Genomic DNA, 15,875 nt, shown 5'->3' with positions numbered 1-15,875 from the left:
ATCTCAAGACATCAGTCAAGAAGTTAAAGCTTGGTTGCAAATGGGTCTTCCAAATGGACAATGACCCCAAGCATACTTCCAAAGTTGTGGCAAAATGGTTTAAGGACAACAATGTCAAGGTATTGGAATGGCCATCACAAAGCCCTGACCGCAATCCAATAGAACATTTGTGGACAGAACTGAAAAAGAGTGTGCGAGCAAGGAGGCCTACAAACCTGACTCAGTTACACCAGCTCTGTCAGGAGGAATGGGCCAAAATTCACCCAACTTATTGTGGGAAGTTTGTGGAAGGCTACTCAAAACGTTTGACCCAAGTTAAACAATTTAAAGGCAATGCTACCAAATACTAATGGAGTGTATGCAAACTTCTGACCCACTGGGAATGTGATGAAATAAATAAAAGCTGAAATAAATCATTCTCTCTACTATTATTCTGACATTTCTCATTCTTAAAATAAAGTGGTGATCCTAACTGACCTAAGACAGGGAATTTTTACTAGGATTAAATGTCAGGAATTGTGAAAAACTGAGTTTAAATGTATTTGGCTAAGGTGTATGTAAACTTCCGACTTCAACTGTATATCCATTGTTTATGTCAAAATTGCTCAAGCTCAGTAAATTGGGTTGGGAATCATTGATGGACAGCAATATACAAACATTGTCTCTTTTTTTCTTTCTTTTTTTGCAGATTTAAGTCAGGACGGAGACTGGACCGATCAGTAACACTCAACACCTCCTGCAAAGCCATTCTGGTGTGTCTTTGGCATTACAATTTGTGTAATTGTTCCGCAGAAAAATATAACTCTATCCCATGGTTAGGTTTTCAGTAGACTGAGGCAGATTTTCCTCTAACTTTTTATCTGGGCTCTGCTCCTTTCACATTTGTGTTCATCCTAACAAACTCCCCAGTCCCTTCTGATGACAAGCATACTCATTACATGATGCTGCCAACACAATACTTGAAAATACAAAAGGATCAACAACATTGCATTCATTCCATATTACTGAAATGCCTGTGTTAAAAAATCCACTAAAATCATCTGTTCTGTTGCAACAAGGCCTTTAAGTAATACTGCAAAACAACACGGCAAAGACATTCACTTTTTGGTTTAAATTAAAAACTACAGGTTTGGGTCATATCCAAAGCAACACAACAGTGAAACCCTCGGTATTATCAGGTATTGTGGTGGTAGCATCATGTTATGGGTATGGTTGTCATCGGCAGGAACTGGTGAGTTTGTCACGATCAAAATAAATGTGAAAGGAGCAAAGCCCAGGTAAAATGTTAAAGGAAAACTCGCCTCAGTCTTCTGAAAATCTAACCCTGGGATTGAGTTTTCTTTTTCAGCGAGACAATTACACACATTTTTATGTCAAAGACACACCAGAATGGCTTTCCAATAGGTGTTTAGTGTTCCTGAGTGGTCTAGTCTGAGTCCTGACTTAAATTCGCTTGAAAATCTGAATCCATCAAATAATTCCCAACCAAATTTACTGAGCTTGAGCAATTCTGGCAACAACAATCGGCATAATATGTTGCCCTAAGAGTTGTGCAAAGTTGGTAGAATATTATTCATAATGATTCACAGCTGTAATGTTTTCCACCAAGTATTACCTCTGGGGTGTGAAGACACGCAATCAAGACATCGTAATTTTATTTTAGAAACATTTCTCTAACTTTCACTTTGATTATTTGGAGTAGGTTGTGTAGATATGTAGGAAAGAAAATCTAATTTAATCCATTTTAGATTACACACCTAATAATTCTTATGAGGCAACAAACGAACATGACACCAGGAAAGGAGTGTTTCATACCTGCCGTTGCACTTGCTGACAGGGATTCTCGTTGTCTGTGGAATGTTGCGTCTGGAAAACACCTGTGTAATCTTCGTTAGCACCATTTTCCTCCAGACGTGCTGACACACTTTCTCGAAAATAGGTCGGCGCTGTGGAATGGTGCACACCTGGTACGTGCACACACACACTGCCATCTCCCCAAAATAATTCATTGTAATTTTAGAGCTATTTATTTTAAAACTGGACACGTTACAAGGCTATTATCATGATAACACCTGCAACCTTGGAATCTTCTGCCTGAGTTCTCGTGGTAACACAGAAGCACTACTGGCACTAGTTTTTCTCCGATGCAGACCGTGTTTCTGTGTTTTTCTTGAGGAGAAGCGGTTTGTCAGAGACGAACTGAACTGGTACTGTATTTTCACATGGAAAAGCACTCAGCAGGATTAGGTAATGCTGATGGATCATTTATTAGAAGTGCTCTCTGGAAATAGTGCTCCGTACAGTTAGGAGCTGAGGGATGGATGACCGCGCCGTACTCACCAGTTCCTGGTCAGACGTGTTATAAACCAATCACACGTTTTGGCACTGGTAAATCAAATGCGACTTGATTATTTGACGGTTCGCCTCGAGTGTCTTTTAGGATGATATAGCAAGCACAACCCCAGGGAAGACCGACCAACCACAAGGCAATATAAAAAAGAGAAAAAAGTTGGAAATCGCTCAGACATTTATCATACTTAGGCATCATTACTAAAAGCAGCGGCACATTACTGTAGCTACTGAAAGGTCTTGGGATCACTTGTGATTTTCAATTACAAGTCTTCCTATCATTCTCCTTCATTTTAATTAATGGACTGCACTAGTACTGTGTTGGACATCCATTGCCAACTCCCCCAGACAACTTGTGGTGACAGTGAGCCCAGTGTATAAGTTATAACTTTCCCAACATATTTAAGAAATTGTAACAACAGAACAGACTTTTCTCATTGTCAATTAAAAAGTGGATTCAGTGAATTCAATTTTACTCCCAAGTTTACGACGCAACATTCCACAGACAACGAGAATCCCTGTCAGCACGTGCAACGGCAGGTATGAAACACTCCTTTCCTGGTGCCTTGTTTGTTCGTTGCTTCATAAGAATTATGAGGTGTGTATGTACAGTGGGCCTAAGGCCATGTCAGTGGCCAAACAAGGCAATAAGGGGTGTGTGGACGGGCCTAGGCTCCTCTGGGGCATCTTCTCTGTAGAGAGGGGAGATTGACTGCCAGGAAACACCACGTGGAAAGCATTCATCACACTAACAAGCAAGTTTAAATGTAAGGGCCTGACTTACTGTAAGAGCTTCATCTCACATACCAGCCCTTAGCTGTTGACACAAGCTTTTGATGCCAAGGCTTTTTAGATTTATCGGACCCTGATGCAACCCTGGGCCCGTATTCATGAATGTCTCAGAGTAGGAATGTTGATCTAGAATCATTTGGCTTTTAAATCATTATGAATAAGACAGGGGGGACTTGATCCTAGACCACTTTGTGAAAACAAGCCCTGGAGCGTAGGCTGTATTCTGCTGACGATCTATCTAGTGACCAAGACTGTCTCTCTACCTCCATCCCTCCTTCCCTCTCTAGGTGCTTCCTGGAGCTGGGTGAGTGGCAGCTCAGTCTGCAGGGCATCAACGATAGCACCATCCCCGAAGTGCTGCAGTACTACAGCCACTCCACGAAGCACGACCGTAACTGATACAAGGTCAGTCACCTCCCTCACCTTTCACCTCTAACCCCTGTCACCAGGCATTCATGTTGTGCACCTCATGTTGAGTCCTCCATTTACTAAACATAAGGTTTGTATGTTATTACGAGTTGATTTGAAAGGAACCAAGGGCACCCTTGGAGTTTTATATGCCCATGCCCACACTGCAGACAAAAAATGCCACGCTCTTTCTCCCTCAATAGCACCATTACATAACAACATAACAACCAAGAACATGATCTGTTTAGACCCAGAACATTTCCCAGAGGCCCGACTCCTCTGGGACATCTCACATATCCTTCAGTAAACCAGAAAAGTACACCTGTCATTCTATACCCCCTAATAAAATAAAAACGTAGCTCACCTGGCGTACCTTTTTTCACAGGCCTGGCACGCATGGGTGGTGATAAACTTTGAGGCGGTGCTGCACTACAAGCACCCGAACCAGGGACGGGACAAGAATCGAAGAAGAAGAAGCACCACGCCTGTGGTGCCAGCGCCAACAGTGAGGCCAACAACAGCGACAGCGAGCTGGACATCACCGAGCACAGCCCAGTGCCCTTGCCGGGACAGAAGAAGGCCAACAAGGTGAGGGCGGCAGCCATCTTCAACCCTTCTTCCTCCTCCATTTGCTAACGCTAACCTGCCCTTTCAATCTTCACTATCGGACAAATCCGAACTAATTTGACAGACCTGTGTGTAACTTGAAACTTTTGAGTTGCAAGTCAGGATTTGTGACTAAAGGACAAGTGAGGCCGGTGTGACAACTTGATATCACACTAAAAAAGAGATGACAAAAGAGTGATTGAAAATACCTATTGTAAGTGCAAGCAGTAGATTAAGCTTTCCCTCCGCTCTGTTGACAACAAATCGGTTGTTTGTTTGTGGTAAGATAATTCAGACAAATCTATTCAAGGGAGCAACTTGGGTCTTGAATAAATAATGCCTTACTGAATTCAAGGTACAATCAATCACAATTCTTCCTCTCCTTCATTCTCCCTGTTGTTTGGCGAGCGCAGGACCTCTCCAAGACGTTACTTCTCTACGCGGGTTCCTGCTGTCGAGGGTTTCTTCCACTCCATCTCCCTCTCCAGGGGGAACACCCTCCAGGACACCCTCAGGTGAGTCTCCACACTGGGCCAGGGCCCTTAGTCACAAAACGTCTTAGAGTAGGAGTGCTGATCTAGCATCATTTTTCTCTTTTAGATCATAATGAATAAGATTATATGGATGGGGGAGACCTGAACCTAGATCAGCACTCCTACTCTGAGATGCCCAGAACTCTGAAAGGCCAAACGGACAACATTGATAGACCCTGAATTGAAATATGTTGAGAGGGAGCCCTCTGGTGGCAGAGACAAGAATTTGTGTTGTTGCATGCACTTGATGGCTGCTTTGGTTTCAATGTGCGTTGAAATTCAGCGTTTCAGGGAAACTTTTTTTTTTTGTGAACCTGTCAATAAAGATGCAATGGACGCAAGACTTGATGCTCTTGTTTTCTTCCTCCAGGGTCCTGACCCTCTGGTTCGACTATGGGCACTGGCCTGAAGTCAACAAGGCACTGGTGGAGGACATCAAAACCATTCAGATAGACACCTGGATACAGGTACAAATCTCGCACGCTCGTTTTTGATTTGCTTTTATTGTTATGTCTATTGTGATAAAAGTACTAGAAAACTGAATTATTCCCAAGGGCAAGGTTGGTTTTGGGCCATGAATCATCCATAACAGTCATTCAACAAAGTCTTAAAGGACAGAAACAGAATAGGAGAGCCACATTGCATTTCCAAGGGCGGGGTAACTATGTTAAGTCTCCCTCTTGCCCCCTCACCCATAGGTAATCCCCCAGCTGATTGCCCACATCGACACTCCCCGCGCTCTTGTGGGCCGCCTCATCCACCAGCTGCTCACCGACATTATATGCTACCACCCCCAGGTAATGATTGACCTACTGCTGCTGGAGCTAGGTAGCCTTGGGTGGAAGTCCATTTCTGCTCTCTTTCCAACTTCATGAAATGAACGTGCCATGTTTGTTCTGTCTCGCCCTCTTTTCTTCTAGGCTTTGATCTATCCGTTGACCGTGGCCTCCAGGTCTACCACCACTGCCCGCCACAATGCTGCTAACAAGATCCTCAAGAACATGTGTGAGAACTGCAACACCCTGGTTCAGCAAGCCATCATGGTATGTGATGCTCGTCAGTGCACAATACTCCACCTCACCGTACAGCTATACATACATTTTTTCATTCCCTACCCTGTCATTTCCTGTTTCCCTAAGCCCTGAATCACTTCCTGTCTCCCCAGGTGAGCGAGGAGCTGAACAGGTGGCCATTTTGTGGCAAAAGATGTGACACGAGGGCCTGGAGGAGGCCTCCCAACTCTACTTCGGCGAGCGCAACGTGAAGGGCATGTTCACCGTGCTGGAGTCTCTGCCCGCCATGATGGAGAGAGGTCTGCAGACCCTCAAAGAGACCTCCTTCAACCAGGTCAGTCCTTTTTAACTTATGTTTACTGTAGTGTTTCTATATATATCGCAGTGTGTTTTTGTTGTTTTTTACATTCAAACTAAACAAATTACAATGAAACTTGGCTTAAATGACAGAATGTTGAGTTGTAAGTAAGAATTTGTCCCTCAGTCAAATGACCAATTTACAATGATGCGCTTTGACCTGGATTGTAGGGAAATGGCTGGACAGGTAACGTTAAATGCCTGTGGTTGTTGTGACAGGCCTATAGGAGGGTGCAGGAAGTACATGTGCTCGGGCAATGTAAAGGACCTGACCCAAGCATGGGACCTGTACTACCACGTCTTCAGGAGGATTTCTAAGCAGCTACCACAGGTAAGAGAAAAACACACTCTAACTCCACACAGTCAGTTTGGGCTATCTCCTAACTCCAGATGTGTTGCTAACGTAAATCCTACATTAAGGTCAATTGGAGGAGACCTGTCAGTGTCTCAGTCTGAATTTAAGAATCTCTAATCTCACCTTCAGAGTCAACCCTTAGTTGGATGTGCCAGTTTAAATATTAAAGCATTCAGTGAAAGGAGTTGCGTTGGCATACAACCATGTTATTTGTGGGTAGTGTACATTGATACTCACCCATCTTTCATCGGAGCTATGAGATGTTATTTTGCTCCTCTTGTCCAGGCCCACATTTTCTTAGGTCTAGGTCATGTCAGTGTCCTGAATGCAACCCATTCTGCGATGATCATGAGGTGACTGTTAGTGGAAAATAAATAGGGCTTCCTCTTATTGCTGTTGTTGTTCCAGGTTAAGCCAAATGTGTTATATTTGCTACAGTTTTAAACAATAGCAAAAACTCCTTCAAGGAGTAAAAGGGAAATACCCACAACCGTGGGGAAAACAGGGACGGTTATGTATCCTTTCTTTACACTCAGTGACCAGTTTATTAGGTACACCACCCCGTCATAGTGACGTAGTGTCCCCATGAGTGTGAGAACACTGAGCCAATCACGGCGCAACTAGAGAACATTACCAGCCCCTACGCTCCGTATTTTCCGCTGGCTGCCCACCACCACAGAAAGCACTGAGCTAGGCTGAATCACCTGCATTCTGGAGCTGCCTTACTCAGACACCTTTTTGTTTTACATTGTTTGCAAACTGACATGTGACACGTATTAATGACAAAATAACATGCAAAAACCTGCCCTGAATGACGGGTCGCCACTGAACATATCATATAGCTGACAATGTCTTCACTTTAGCTAATTTGTCTTCATTATTACAGGAAAATAAACTCACAACAAGATCATTATTAGCAAGTTAATGGCAAGCCAATTACAGAAAATAGCTTACGGTTGTGAGTGTGACTAAATTAAAGCAGGGCATTCTACCAGAGAACTTTAGAACATGGACACTGTCTCGTTGGCCTAATGTTATATCCTAATTTGACTTTGGTGCAGGTCATGTTCTTCTCATTACCCTCTCTGGTAAACACATACTATATCAAATGAAATTAAAGTTTAATTTGTTACATGCACAGGATACAGAAGGTGTAGTGAAATGGTTACTTGCATAATGGAGTCTTTTGTTTAGACATGTGTAGCTAGCTACACAATTAACCATAATTCCAACTCATAACGTTACTACCCTGCATGAATCTGCAGGTAACTGACCAACAAGGTTCCATGTTAGCTAGCTAGCTAACATTAGGCTATAACTAGCAATGCAAATGGCTCTGAGATACAAATAATATTACTACACAGATCATACACGTAACGTTAGCTAGCGAGCCAGCCAGCTAACTTTAGGTATCTAGCTAACAGTACGCTTTAACTTGAAAGACAAAATTAGAAACGTATAATTTCTGAAAATGTAGCTAGCTAGACTATCTTACCCGTATACATGGATGGACGCTTCTCCCTCTCTGTCACGGATGCCATGGTTGCCCTTAGTTTGAAGATGTAATCCAGAGACAGGTGTTTTATACAACAGCCTTCTGTGAGTTCTCTTTTCGACTCCCTCTGCATATTTGCAATCAAACGCCAGAAAGTTCTCCATCTCCTTAGCTATCATACTCTAATTCCACTGATTTCAAAACTCGGTCCTCCAGAAAGTGGAGAGTAACACTTTCGCAGTTCTAATACATGATATATTTTTAAAAAGCTGCGTTAGAAAGGATTACCTACACATAATGATCAGCTCATGTTATAGACAGAAGCCTGCTACATGGCAGACCAATCCGAACTCATCTCTTGGCATGTCCAGCCCATCCATTATCTCAGCCAATCATGGCTAGCGGGAAGGTTCCTGTCTTTTTCCGTGGCTAAACCAACTAGGCTCGTAATTTAACAATTTTATTCGCATTTACAGATGGCACACAAGTTTGTTATTAAGACACATGAAAGTTCACATGTTCCAGGGGGCATTTCTGCCCAAACACGCATTTTTATTTAAAAAAAGGTTTACGTTCAAATGCCTCTCCTATGAAGTAGTGATGCGCGACATACGCCCAGTTTCCTGAAACGGTCACAAATAATTAAATAAACACTTAAATCAACTAATATGTACAATATTTACAGGAGCTCTCAGACTACGCTGCCGTTACTTCGCCATGGCAACCTATAATTGTGTAGTCAAAGGGAATATACACTTTCATACACAATTATATACATGTTTTTTTTTTCCCCACTTCTCTTAAGTGTCAAGTTTCAGGTTTGGGTAAAGCAAAATGATACATTTTATGTTTCAACAAAAATGGACAATGAATTCTTTATCTGTGAATTGAAAAACACAATAAACAATTTGACAATGAAACACTGTTCTACTACCAAAGGTTGTGCCATCCTGAGGTTGTTGTCTGTGTATGTTTATTAGATGGCTCCAGACTATGACCACCTGATCCTAATGGAGAAGGTGGAGGTGTTTGAGCACTCCGTCAACAACACGGCCAGAGATGACCTGGCCAAGCTGCTGTGGCTGAAGAGCCCAAGCTCTGAGGTAAAAACATGTTACCACCCTACATACAGCTGTCATAAGACTGACATAACATGTCATAAGGCATTAACAACTGACCACCAACAGTAAATAATGCTGCTGGAAGACTAATTAAAGGTGGCCTCTGCAACAATTTCGCGATACTTTCAATTTCCTCATGTTTTTTTTTTTAATGTTGCTCAGAAACATGGGCCGAAACATTAGCATGAAAATAAATACAGTACTAGTCAAAAGTTTGGACACACCTACTCATTAAAGGGTTTTTCTTTATTTTTACTATTTTTTTACATTGTAGAATTATAGTGAATACATCAAAACTATGAAATAAAACATATGGAATCATGTAGTAACCCAAAAAGTGTTAAACAAATCAAAATATATTTTATATCTGAGATTCTTCAAATATCCACCCTTTGCCTTGATGACAGCTTTGCACACTCTTGGCATTCTCTCAACCAGCTTCATGAGGTAGTCACCTGGAATGCATTTCAATTAACAGGTGTGCCTTCTTAAAAGTCTGTGCTAGCAAAACAGTCCTGTTGCTTAGCATCTGCTTCATCTGACCACTGTTTTTATTGACCGAGTCACTGGTGCTTCCTGCTTTAGTTTTTGCTTGTAAGCAGGAATCAGGAGGATATAATTATGGTCAGATTTGCCAAATGGAGGGCGAGGGAGAGCTTTGTACGCATCTCTGTGTGTGGAGTAAAGGTGGTCTAGAGTTTTTTCCCTCTGGTTGCACATTTAACATGATGGTATAAATGAGGTATAACGGATTTAAGTTTCCCTGCATTAAAGTCCCCGGCCACTAGGAGCGACGCCTCTGGATGAGCATTTTCCTGTTTGCTTATGGCCGTATACAGTTCATTGAGTGCAGTCAGTGCCAGCATTAGTTTGTGGTGGTAAATAGACAGCTACGAAGAATATAGATGAAAACTGTCTTGGTAGATAGTGTGGTCTACAGCTTATCAGCTTATTAGCCACTCAACGCCTGCTCCTTACCAGGCACCCTGATCTCCTTCCGCGATATCTCCTTTTCTTTCTACTGCGAATGACGGGGGTGTCTGGAGCAAATCCCTCTCGTCCGACAGTATTGCAATACTGGACTATTTCCTATCAAGTCTGCCCAAATGTGCCGAATTTTCAAGTACATAACTATAGAGAACATTTACATTTTAGTCATTTAGCAGACGCTCTTATCCAGAGCGACTTACAGTTAGTGAGTGCATACATCATTTTTTATACTGGCCCCCCATGGGAACATACAAAAATGATATGGTAATACAAAATGTAAGTTTACACACTCCCAGGAATGTCATACATGATGGATCATTAGCTTATACACTGACTTTCACACGTCTAGATGGCCGGGCGGGGTGGGTGTGGAGCCAGAGACAGCAGGGGTTCAAACTGTAGAACCCAGTTCCTACATTTGAATATAAAAATTGATTTTATCAATCAAAACTATGCTACATTTTATCTCTGGGACCCTTAGGATGTCAAATCAGAGCAAGATTACTGAATGTAAGTACATTATTTACCTTCAGAGGTGAATGTATCAAACCAGTTGCCATGATAAGTTTGTTGTTGTACACTCTCCTCAAACAATAGCATGGTATTTTTCCACTGTAATAGCTACTGTAAATGGGACAGCGTAGTTAGATTAACAAGAATTTAAGCTTTCTGCCCATATAAGACATGTCTATGTCCTGGAAAGTTTGCTGTTACTTACAACAGTCATGCTAATCACATTAGCGCATGTTAGCTCAACTGTCCCGAATACGGGTCACCGATCCCATAGAGGTTCAAAGATGCTTAAAATGATTAAAATGCCCCAAAATGATTGTGATTGTGTTGAATTGTGTTTGTGAAATAAAGATAATTGTTTTAAAAGGGTAGTGGTAATAATTCATTCAGTACAGACATTTGTAGGCGGCTTAACCTACCCTCTCCCGCTGCTCAACAACCCGGGATAAGAGACCACTTTTTTAGGGACAAGCTATATTTTCTAAACTGTAATGTTTACATGAATTCTGATTATTTTCAGGGATACACAACATCTTGAAAGATATGTACACAGAACAAAAATGTAAACGTAATGTAACGTGTTGGTCAAATGTTTCATAAGCTGAAATAAAAGATCCCAGAAATGTTCCATTGTGTTGCCAAACAACATAATGCCACAGATGTCTCATGTTTTATGGAAGTGTGCAATTGGCATGCCGACTGCAGGAATGTCCACCAGAGCTGTTGCCAGAGAATTGAATGTTAATTTCTCTACCATAAGCCACCTCCAATGTTGTTTTAGAGAATTTGACAGTACGTCCAACTGGCCTCAAATCCGCAGACCTCGTGTATGGCGTTGTGTGGGCGAGCAGTTTGCTGATGTCAACGTTGTGAACAGAGTGCCCCATGGTGGCGGTGGGGTTATGGTATGAGCAGACATTAGCTACGGACAACAAACATAATTGCATTTTATCGATGGCAATTTGAATGCACAGAGATACCGTGACAAAATCCTGAGGCCCATTGTCGTGCCATTCATCCGCCGCCATCATCTCATGTTTGAGCATGATAATACACAGCACCATGTCGCAAGTATCTGTACACAATTCCTAGAAGCTGAAAATGTCCCAGTTCTTCCATTGCCTGCATACTCACCAGACATGTCACCCATTGAGCATATTTGGGATGCTCTGGATCGACGTGTACAACAGCGTGTTCCAGTTCCCGCCAATATCCAGCAACTTCGCACAGCCATTGAAGAGGAGTGGGACAACATTCCACAGGCCACAATCAACAGCCTGATCAAATGCGAAGGAGATGTGTCGCACTGCATGAGGCAAATGGTGGTTACACCAGATTCTGACTAGTTTTCTGATCTACACCCCTACCCTTTTAAGGTATCAGTGACCAACAGGTGCATATCTGTATTCTCTGTCATGTGAAATCCATAGATTAGGGCCTAATGAATTTATTTCAATTGACTGATTTCCTTATATGAACTGTAACTCAGTAAAATCTTTGAAATTGTTGCACGTTGCGTTTATATTTTTGTTCAGTATAGATATCTTTGTTAGAAAGAATACTATATTTCCCTTGATGGAGTGATGCTGAATGTAAAAAATGGCTCAACTTACCCCACTCTCCCCTTCATCTACATTTCAGCCCAAAATCATTCAAACAAAAAGTAGACAATGACCCAGCTATCAATTGAACCCGCCCTCCTTTGTGATCCACAGCTAACACTAAAGGGAAACAGGCGATCCAGGACCAGAACAGACTCATACACTGCTGGACAATCAGTCGGTGAGTGTGAAACAAGACAGCCATTTTGTGTCACTCACAACATTTTGACTGTATCTGACTAAATGTGTCTTTCTGTACTGTGTTTGTTGTTTCCTGCAAAAGCACTGGAGGGGATCGACTTTGGCGAGACCACACAAAAGAAACCAGGAACCACCATGCCTGAATCCATTCACTCCTTCCGTGAGTCTTTGGCTCAAGCCAATACTGTGAAAATGCATTAGGTGAGGGAAACATTCGTAGTAGTTTCTATGGACCCTATGTTTGTTAAAACAAGTTAACAAGCTAAGTGGCACGCCTTTGTAAATTGGAGCTTCTACTACTGTTTCTCTTTCCTCAACCAAGGATTGTGGAGGATATTGATATGTGGAAGTGCTATCTTTCCTTGGTGTTAGCCCAAATGTTGCCTCAAATGGCTGCACATAATAGGACACTAAGTCATCATCTCTGTGTTCCTTTCCCATCAGTTGGAGATGGCACTGTGTAGCCCGAGGCCCTGAACAAAAAGGCTATCCAGATTATCAACAGAGTACGAGACAAACTGACTGTTAAGACTTTCACTACACATTTAATTATAAATGCTATCATATGCTAGGATACGCTAGTACAGGAGTATTCAACTCTTACCCTACGAGGTTCGGAGCCTGCTGGTTTTCTGTTCTACCTGATAATTAATTGCATACACCTGGTGTCCCAGGTCTAACTCGGTTAGCGGGGAACAATGAAAAAAAGCAGTGGAATGGCTTCGAGTTCCAGAGTTGAATTTGAGGGTGCTAGTGGATTAGCATTCATTGACTAATATTTGTTGTATTTCCTCATCAGGGCGAGATTTGTCAGACGATGAGACTGGATGTGCTGACCCAAGTGGAGCTCCTCATCAAAAAGGCAACGTCGCACGAGAACCTGTATCATATTGGATGGTCAGTATGATCTGTTTCTGTTAGTAAGCATCAGTTAGCCTATTGTTAGTCACTGACACCAGCTTCATTAATAAGTGCTTCGAAGACGTCATCCCCACAGTGACTGTACGTATATATCCCAACCAGAAGCCATGGATTACAGGCAACATCCGCACTGAGCTAAAGGCTAGAGCTGCTGCTTTCAAGGAGCAGGAACCTAATCCGGACGCTTATAAGAAATCCCGCTACGACCTCTGACAAGTCATCAAACAGGCAAAGCGTCAATACAGGACTAAGAATGAATCGGGGCAATTTTGTCATGACGACAAGGTGAAGGTGCTCTACTCAAATGGCACAACAGAGTCGTTCAGATTGACCAAAGCACAGCGTATAACCATCTCGTATAATTGAGCATTGCCGACTCGTCATTCAGGGCAGGTGGGGTAGAGCCCCACCTGTTTAGGTACACATTTAGCCTATAGCCTGTTTTAGAGAAATGTAATCATTGAATATTGTAAGAGCTGTAATTGTCTGTTTATACAGTGCATTCGGAAAGTATTCAGAAGGCTTGACTCCTGTTACGTTACAGCCTTATTCTAAAATTGATTAAATAGCCTCATAATGAAAACGCAAAAACAGGTTTCATTTTTTTCGTGCAAATGTATTACAAAGAAAAAACAGAAATGCCTATTTATGTAAGTATTCAGACCCTTTGCTATGAGCTCAGGTGCATCCTGTTTCCATTGATCATCCTTGAGATGTTTCTACAACTTGATTGGAGTCCACCTGTGGTAAATTCAATTGATTGGACATGATTTGGAAAGGCACACACCTGTCTATATAAGGTCCCACAGTTGACAGTGCATGTCAGAGAAAAACCAAGCCATAGAGCTCAGAGACAGGATTGTGTCGAGGCACAGATCTGGGGAAGGGTACCAAACAATGTCTGCAGCATTGAAGGTCCCCAAGAACACAGTGGCCTCCATCATTCTTAAATGGAAGAAGTTTGGAACCACCAAGACTCTTCCTAAAGCTGGCCACCCGGCCAAACTGAGCAATCGGGGGAGAAGGGCCTTGGTCAGGGAGATGACCAAGACCCCGATGGTCCCTCTGACAGAACTCTAGAGTGCCTCTGTGGAGATGGGAGAACCTTCCAGAAGGACAACCATCTATAATAAATCGTGGTCCTCTGTAGCTCAGCTGGTAGAGCACGGCGCTTGTAACGCCAAGGTAGTGGGTTCGATCCCCGGGACCACCCATTCACAAAAATGTATGCACACATGACTGTAAGTCGCTTTGGATAAAAGCGTCTGCTAAATGGCATATTATATTATTATGACTTCACCATTTAAGTACATACAGTAGTTACTAAGTAAGTTCATGGCTACTCGATAAAAACAGGCTGTGTAAAAGGAAGTGTGACCACAAGTTGGATCGACAATTAGATCGCCATTGTAGCTCCTCTACCCAAATGGACACCTGGGGATAGAAAATCAGTACAAGCTCAGTGGCCATTGTTTAAAACTTTCCCAACATAATAATAATAATAATAATAATAATAATAATAATAATAATATGCCATTTAGCAGATGCTTTTATCCAAAGCGACTTACAGTCATGTGCGCATAGATTTTTATGTATGGGTGGTCCCGGGGATCGATCCCACTACCCTGGCGTTACAGGCGCCATGCTCTACCAATTGAGCTACAGAGGACCACATAAACATAAACCCCCTAATGTTTTCCTGTCTGATCCTGCTTTAGGCAACTTGTAGTTGTCTTGTCAAACAGCAAGGCAGTGCCATAGCATTGCTGAATGCAGAATGAGTCAGGCATCCAGGCTAAGCTAATTGATGCTAACGGTAAATGATCGTAATATAGGCTAGTGGCACGGCCCCCAAAATTGATACCCCTACCTGAGGTATAACAAAACACAACCATGTTTTTCCATATCGCGAAGATCTCCAATATATGAAATGCATGGTTGTATAAAAATATATTACTGCAAAAGTGGTTAAATGTACAGATATTGTGACACACCCCTTAACTCAAACAGTGCAGAATAATGCCTGGCTCAAGGGGGGCGGACCACATAAGCTTGTGTAACCCAATATTGCAAGCTCTGACATTGCTCAAATTTGGAATAAAAGTAGTCAGCCGTCTGCCCTACATACACAAATAACAGCATAAAGATATCTTAATGCATCTTGGAAATATTGACCTGTAAACACAATATGCGGAAATATCAAGTATGAATATTTATGAATTTGCTCTCATGCAGTGCTGTATGGTCCTGCCTGACAAAAATGCATACAGTTTTTTTATGTTGTGGCTATTGTAATCGTCTCTAAGGAAAACAAGTGGGCTCAGACATCGAAATTAAAACTGTTGGGGTCCATGGTTCCTCAAAGGATTTGGTATCTTTAGCCCCTAGTCTTGCAATTAATTAAGGGGAGCATCACAGATTATCTTCATATTTTGCCTCAAATCCAATATGGCATCCAAAATCCAATATGGCTGCCATAACATTTGACATTGACAAAAATGAATTAAACACAACCAAACAATTAAGAGCCTTGATGGTGTAGGTGACCTGAATAAGTGATATTCTAACATCAGGTGTGCTTTTCATACTGTAGGTTCACCAGCTGACATCTATCAAGACA

The 15,875-nt window shown here is 42.2% G+C and overlaps 1 pseudogene; it reads left to right on the top strand.

Annotated features, from left to right (window-relative positions):
* Window positions 1-15,875, top strand: part of LOC121546515 — a 108,225-nt pseudogene that overhangs the window by 78,183 nt on the left and 14,167 nt on the right.

The sequence above is a fragment of the Coregonus clupeaformis genome, chromosome 30, assembly GCF_020615455.1.
Source record: "Coregonus clupeaformis isolate EN_2021a chromosome 30, ASM2061545v1, whole genome shotgun sequence".
Classification (NCBI taxonomy): domain Eukaryota; kingdom Metazoa; phylum Chordata; class Actinopteri; order Salmoniformes; family Salmonidae; genus Coregonus; species Coregonus clupeaformis.
This window is presented reverse-complemented; position numbering and strand designations above follow the sequence as displayed.